General features: G+C 43.2%; 1 non-coding gene across 1 annotated transcript; it reads right to left on the bottom strand.

Moving 5' to 3' along the window:
- Nucleotides 1–954: 954 nt before the first annotated feature.
- LOC142455720 (U6 spliceosomal RNA) lies at nt 955–1060 on the bottom strand. The gene has a single exon (XR_012785866.1). It is a non-coding gene; the product is annotated as a U6 spliceosomal RNA (small nuclear RNA).
- Between the last annotated feature and the right edge of the window lie 6266 nt (nt 1061–7326).

The following is a 7326-nucleotide window of genomic DNA, read 5'->3' as shown; positions in this document are numbered from 1 at the left end:
CATTCCCTAGATTTTTCTTTGAAACTTACAGTAGGTTAGGCGATTTGCCTCAATGGTTATCTAATGTACAGGCAACTGCAAAGTTATAAAATTGCCCATAAGTGTCCTTGACAGATGTCCAGGGGAAAGGCATTGGCACCGGTTAACCTCAGCTTCAAATACACACAGCTTGGAAGTAGTATCCTGCAAGGTACCCTCAACCGTGTCAAAATAACAACCATTTTCTGGGAAGGAGGCTTTGAAGAACTCATCCTCAATCTTTCCCCTCTGGTGGCTGTCACGAGCCAAGTAGCACAGACCTGAGGAGAAGGAGCTGGGGACAGAGAAATCAAAATGTTATGAAGTTCATTCTTATCAGAATCCCGCCATTTTAATTGAGCTAAGTGCTCCCCAGGTTGTCACAAGGTTTGGGTTAACATCCAGAGTTCTGGGGAAAGAAAGGTTTATCCTAAGGGTTTTTGACAGTTCTATCACAGCTTTTTTTTTTTTAAGGCAATAATTTTTAGAGATTATTACTTTGTCATTTTTAATGACATCACTTCCCTGAAAGGAAACACCAATTTAGATGTATGTAGTCACCTCATGTTTTATATTCCTGTTGACAGTTTTAACATTTTTTTAATTAACATAGCTCTGTTTTTCTGGACTCCTGATGAGCCCTATAAGCCAAAGGCTACTAGCAACATAACTCAACCAATTTGTCTTGTAATCACAGTTATAGGCATTGTAAAGCATTTTTACCATCAGGGAAACCTCTTTGTAATAGACCAAAATGAATAAATCAATAAAACCAAAATTTTCTTTAAGTAGCTTTAGTTAATTTTTTTCCATACTAGGAAAATACTTTATTATTTTTATAATGATAGCACAGGAAAGTTAAGATTTCTTTTTGGTGCATACCAGAGTTGAGGAAAGTGAAAGAATAAGGGAATTAATAGATTTTTATATATGTTGAAAAATATGGAATGCTCATGAATTTGCATGTCATCCTTGCTCGGGGGCCATGCTAATTTTCTCTGTTTCATTCCAATTTTAGTCTATGTGCTGCCGAAGCAAGTACCTTAATTAATTTTATATTATTGGTTCTTCGTTCCTCATGTTCCAGTCACATAATTATTAGTTGGTCCCATTCATAGCAGCTTCTTAATTTTCAGTTATTTATCACTAAAAAGATAACTGTTCATTACTTTCTCTGATTAACATATGATAGAAGCAAGGATTTTTAAAACTGTGAAATTAAGTTAGAGGGTAATTTCAAACAGCCATGCTCTCCTTTGCCAGGATATCCCAGATGGTATCTGTGCTTTGTGTCCATGGCTATGCAAAATGACAGCTGTAGGGGAGCAAATATTTTCAGCATGTTAATAAGAGCAAATGCACTGGCACCCTGTCTTAGCAGCCATGGCACTTGTCAAGAACACTGATGGAGAACGCTCTCAGATACAGCGTGAAGAAAGCAGTGTGCTTTTTTCAGCATCTGGACAAGTAATATAAGAGGTGGCGGTAGTGGTGGGGAAAGGTGGCTCTATTGCAGACTCTACTGGACACTCCTAGTGTGACTTTGTCTGTGAAACTTTTTGAATGAGGTTGGAAATAAACAAGTAGACCAATGCCCACTGCCACTAAGTCAATTGCAACTCATAGCAACCCTACAAACCAGAGCAGACCTGCTCCTTAAGGTTTCTGAGACGGTAAATCTCTCTGAGAGCAGACTCCCTCTGCTTTCTCCCGCAGAGTGGTTGGTGTGTTTGAGCCATGCTAACCTTGCAGTTAGCAGGCCAGCGCACCACCAGAATTCCTAGTCAGGCTGGTAAGTAGACAATAACATCTTCGTTATTCAGCATAATCGTGACGGACTGAAGTAATGCATTCGATTTTTCAAATATCTGATGCTTCGATCTTTAGGCTCTGAAATGTTAATTTTACCAATTTTCGAGGAAAACGCTCTAAAATACACAGATGACAGACTACTTTCTTTTTAAAAAAATCATTTTATTGGGGTCTCGTACAACTCATCACAATCCATACATCCATCCATTATGTCAAGCACATTTGTACATTTGTTACCATTATCATTCTCAACACATTTGCTTTTTGCTTGAGCCCTTGGTATCAGCTCCTTATTTTTCCCCTCCCTCCCCACTCCCCACTCCCTCCTGAACCCTTGATAATTTATAAATTATTATTATTTTTTCATATCTTAACACTGTCAAACATCTCCACCCACTTTTCTGTTGTCCATCCCCCCAGGGAAGAGGTTATATGTAGATCCTTGTAATCGGTTTCCTCTTTCCATCCCACCCTCCAGACTACTTTCTGAAAGTGAATAATATGCAACATACTTTCAATCTCATTTTAATATCTCATGTCTGTATTGGAATAGGTTCTCTAGAGAAGCAAAACCGCTTGTATGCACCTAGAAAGAGTTTTTTGTTTTTTTTTAAACAATTTATTAGGGGCTCATACAACTCTTATCACAGTCCATACATATACATACATCAATTGTATAAAGCACATCTGTACATTCTTTGCCCTAATCATTTTCTTTTTTTTTCTCCTCTTTTCTTTTTTTACATTTTATTAGGGACTCATACAACTCTTATCACAATCCATACATATACATACATCAATTGTATAAAGCACATCCATATATTCCCTGCCCCAATCATTCTCAAAGCATTTGCTCACCACTTAAGCCCTTTGCATCGGGTCCTCTTTTTTTTTCCCTCCCTCTCCGCTCCCCCCTCCCTCATGTGCCCTTGGTAATTTATACATCATTATTTTGTCATATCTTGCCCTATCCGGAGTCTCCCTTCCCCCCCCTTCCCTGCCGTCCCTCTCCCAGGAAGGAGGTCACATGTGGATCCTTGTAATCAGTTCCCCCTTTCCAACCCACTCGCCCTCCACTCTCCCAGCATCGCCCCTCACACCCTTGGTCCTGAAGGTATCATCCACCCTAGATTCCCTGTGCCTCCAGCCCTCATATGTACCAGTGTACAACCTCTGCCCTATCCAGTCCTGCAAGGTAGAATTCGGATCATGGTAGTTGGGGGGGAGGAAGCATCCAGGATCTGGGGGAAAGCTGTGTTCTTCATTGGTACTACCTCGCACCCTACTTGACCCATCTCCTCTCCTGAACCCCTCTGTGAGGGGATCTCCATTGGCTGACACTTGGGCCTTGGGTCTCCACTCTGCACTTCCCCCTTCATTCAATATGGTACACATACATATACATACATATGCACATATATACATATACACACATATATCTTTTTTTTTTTTTGCATGATGCCTTATACCTGGTCCCTTTGGCACCTCGTGATCGCACTGGCCGGTGTGCTTCTTCCATGTGGGCTTTTTTGCTTCTGAGCTAGATGGCCGCTTGTTCACCTAGAAAGAGTTTTATATGAAGAGATGACTCACACATTTGTAGAAGTGGTTAACTCCAGTCCAGTTCAAGACCGTGGGTCAGGTGTAAGTTAAGGGCTTCCCCTGACTCCTGTAGCTGCAGGGGCTGATAAGGAAGAAGCAGGAAGACAAAGCAGGAAGACCACAGGTTGGTGAATTCCAAGCTGAATGGATCAGAGCTCAGCTGAATGAACCCCAAGTCAGTCGTCAGCCGATCAACAGGTGATATAACGGGAAGTTTATAAACCAGATGCAAGATTCAGATCCAGTATTGGAAGTGAGCTTCCACACAGCTGTGAATCTATATGATGAGTAGGCCACACCCCGAGTAAACTTCCTTAATTGTATCAAGACTTATTGTTTGGCTGCTCCATGTTAAGATCTTATCCTGGAGTAGACCACACACTATACATCTTGGGAGAATCCTGGCCTGCCAAAGTTGACATAGAACCTAACTATCACACATGTTCATTGGTGGAAAAGCTAAGCTCCCTGTTTGACTGTGAGACACATCATATTGGCCAACGAGCCTACATAGATTAAAGACCGTAAGTCATGGCCTTAGGAAACCCAGCACAACCTTAAATATGCTAAATAAAGAGAAATCCATGCCCAGACATAGTAAAATGGGGAGCACCAAACATATATGAGAAGAATTCCAAGGACAAACAGGCAGATTATTTTTAGAGTGATTTAATTACAGTTGCCTCTTCACAGCAATAATTGGAACCAGGAGAGGGTAGGATTAGATCTCCATTGTGCTGAAAGAAGAGCTGTCAACATACATCCTATGCCTAGGGAAAATATTTTGAAAGAATATTTCATTTTAAAGGAAATGAAATAAAGTCATTTCTAGCCAACGAAAACTGAGTTCACCACCAGCAAAACCAGACTAAAGAAAATCCTGAAGGAGATGTTTGGAGCAGAAGCTAAGGAAGGCAGAAGGAAGGTCTGAGAGCATAGAAACTGGGAAAATATGAGTTAACCCCTCAAGACAGGCTATGGTGTAGCACAGCAGTCTGGCATAATAGAGTCCCAAATGCTCAGTGAATCGAAAGAATCAAGGTTATCGTCCCACTTCTGCTGTATGTCCACTGGGCATTGGCTGGACCCTACGTTCACACTGTCTTATCTCAAGGGCTCAGGGTGAGGACTCCTCCACCTGTGGATGCTTCTGGAATGCTGCCGGTTCCTGTGACAAGAGGAAAAGGCAACCGCGAAAGGAGTAACAGCCCCTAATGGCGTTCCTTCCGATCCGACCTGACCCAGTTACGAGGGCTCCCCTTTCACTGGCCCAAACAAACCAGGCAGCCACATCCAAGTTCACGAGGGTGGGGCAGAGCAACTCCGCCCCATGATGGGAAGGAGGAGCACCCGAATTTCTACCACTATGGGGAATAGCAATGCATACTCATTATTGGAAAAATAATAATGACTTGATGAGTTAAAAAACCGCCACGACAAAACAGGATACAATTAAAACATAGAACATCCATCAGTCGACAGGAGACCAGTGGAATGAAAGCAGTCAGCTATTGTCTGCTGTGTCGGTAAGCGTTGGACACCCTTTCCAAAATGTCACTGCTCGGAGTCAGTTCTGTCAGTGACCCTCGGGAGCAGAGTAGAGCTGCCTTGTGCGTTTCTGAAACTGGCTAACCTTTGCAAGCGTTGCCGGCCACATCTTTCAAACTGCTGACCCGTGCTTAGCAGCCCAAGCGTAACCCACCAGGCCCCAGAGCGCCTCTGGTGTATTTTCAAAATTCTCCCAACACACTGAAAACCTCACTGCCATCATGTCTCTTCCACCCCTGGGCAGGCCTATAGGACCAAGTAGAACTGCCGCTGTGCACTTCAGCGACTGTGACTCTTTATGGAAGTAGGAAGTCTCCTTTTTCTGCTATAGGGTCGCTGGTGGCTTCAAACTGGTGACCTTAGACTTCAGTGATTTAAGAATGGGTATTGAGATTTCTTGGACAATCACTAAAAGAACAGAAACAAACTGGCCGATCTCCAAAGAGACACAGGGGGCAGTGGGGTGGGAATGATAAGCTCTGAAAGAAGAAGAAACATACTCATAACACAAACACGGGGCATATGAAAAGGTAGGCTTGAATCCGTACGTGTTAGTGATGCTTTTACATGTAGATGGCCGGCATGTTGCAAGTAAGAGAGCGCTGCTATGGTCCAGAACTCTTCTCAACTTGACGGCTTAGCAGGAATTTTAGGTTTGTTGGAAGCAGCAGTAGGCGGACAATGAGTCTAGCTTTGCTCTCAGAGTGGTAAGCTTTTGGTATGGGAATTTGTAGGGATACGTTCTTGCATGAATTGTGCCTTTTTTTTTCAACTGGAGTATATTTATTTTTATTTCAGAAAAAATTATTTTATATTATTCTAACTTTACATATATATTCTTTTTTTACATTTTATTAGGGGCTTATACAACTCTTATCACAATCCATACATATACATACATGAATTATATAAAGCACATCTGTACATTCTTTTCCCTAATCAATTTCAAAGCATTTGCTCTCTACTTCAGCCCTTTGCATCAGGTCCTCTTTTTTCCCCCCTCCCTCCCCATTCCCCCCTCCCTCGTGAGCCCTTGATAATTTATAGATTGTTATTTTGTCATATCTTGCCTTATCCAGACTCTCCCTCCCCCCCCCCCCCCCCGCTTCTCTGCCATCCGTCTCCCAGGGAGGAGGCTACATGTGGATCCTTGTAATGGGTTCCCCCTTTCCAGCCCACTCACCCTCGACTCTCCCAGTATCGCCCCTCACACCCCTGGTCCTGAAGGTATCGTCCACTCTGGATTCCCTGTGCATCCAGCTCCCATATGCACCAGTGTACAACCTCTGCCCTATCCAGTCCTGCAAGGTAGAATTCGGATCATGGTAGTTGGGGGGGAGGAAGCATCCAGGATCTGGGGGAAAGCTGTGTTCTTCATCAGTACTATATTGCGCCCTGACTGACCCATCTCCTCTCCTAAACCCCTCTGTGAGGGGATCTCCTGTGGCCGACAAATGGGCTCTGGGTCTCCACTCTGCACTTCCCCCCTTCATTCACTATGGTATACACACACACACACACACACACACACACACACACACACACATATATACACACATATATATTTTTTTGCATGATGTCTTATACCTGGTCCCTTTAGCACCTCGTGATCACACAGGCTGGTGTGCTTCTTCGATGTGGGCTTTGTTGCTTCTGAGCTAGATGGCCGCTTGTTCACCTTCAAGCCTTTAAGACCCCAGACACTATCTCTTTTGATAGCTGGGCACCATCAGCTTTCTTCGCCACATTTGCTTATGCACCTGTTTTTCTTCAGCGATCGTATCATGGAGGTGTGCAGCCAATGATATGATTTTTGTTCTTTAATGCCTGATAAATGATTCCTTTCGGGACCTCGTGATCACACAGGCTGGTGTGTTCTTCCATGTGGGCTTTGTTTCTTCTGAGCTAGATGGCCGCTTGTTTATCTTCAAGCCTTTAAGACCCCAGACACTATCTCTTTTGATAGCAGGGCACCATCAGCTTTCTTCACCACATTTACTTGTTCACCCGCTTTGGCTTCAGCAGTTGTGTCGGGAGGGTGAGCATCATAGAGTGCCAATTTAATAAAAGAAAGTATTCATGAATTGAGGGAGTGCTTGAGTAGAGGCCCAAGGTCCTTCCGCCACCTTAATACTAAACCTATAAATATAGACACATAGATCTATTTCCCCATCCTCATATATATATTTGCATGTACATGTCTTTGTCTAGACCTCTATAAATGCCCTTTGATTCCAGCTCTTTCCTCAATCTCCCTTGACCTTCCTCCTGCCCCACTACCATGCTCCGTCCCCACCTGGGTTACAGCTATACCTCTTGTTTAGGTAACCTTACTCTTGATATTTC

Source organism: Tenrec ecaudatus, chromosome 8 (assembly GCF_050624435.1).
Source record: "Tenrec ecaudatus isolate mTenEca1 chromosome 8, mTenEca1.hap1, whole genome shotgun sequence".
In the NCBI taxonomy this organism is placed as follows: Eukaryota; Metazoa; Chordata; class Mammalia; order Afrosoricida; family Tenrecidae; genus Tenrec; species Tenrec ecaudatus.
The sequence above is the reverse complement of the archived record's forward strand: the minus strand, read 5'-3'. Positions and strand labels throughout refer to the sequence as shown.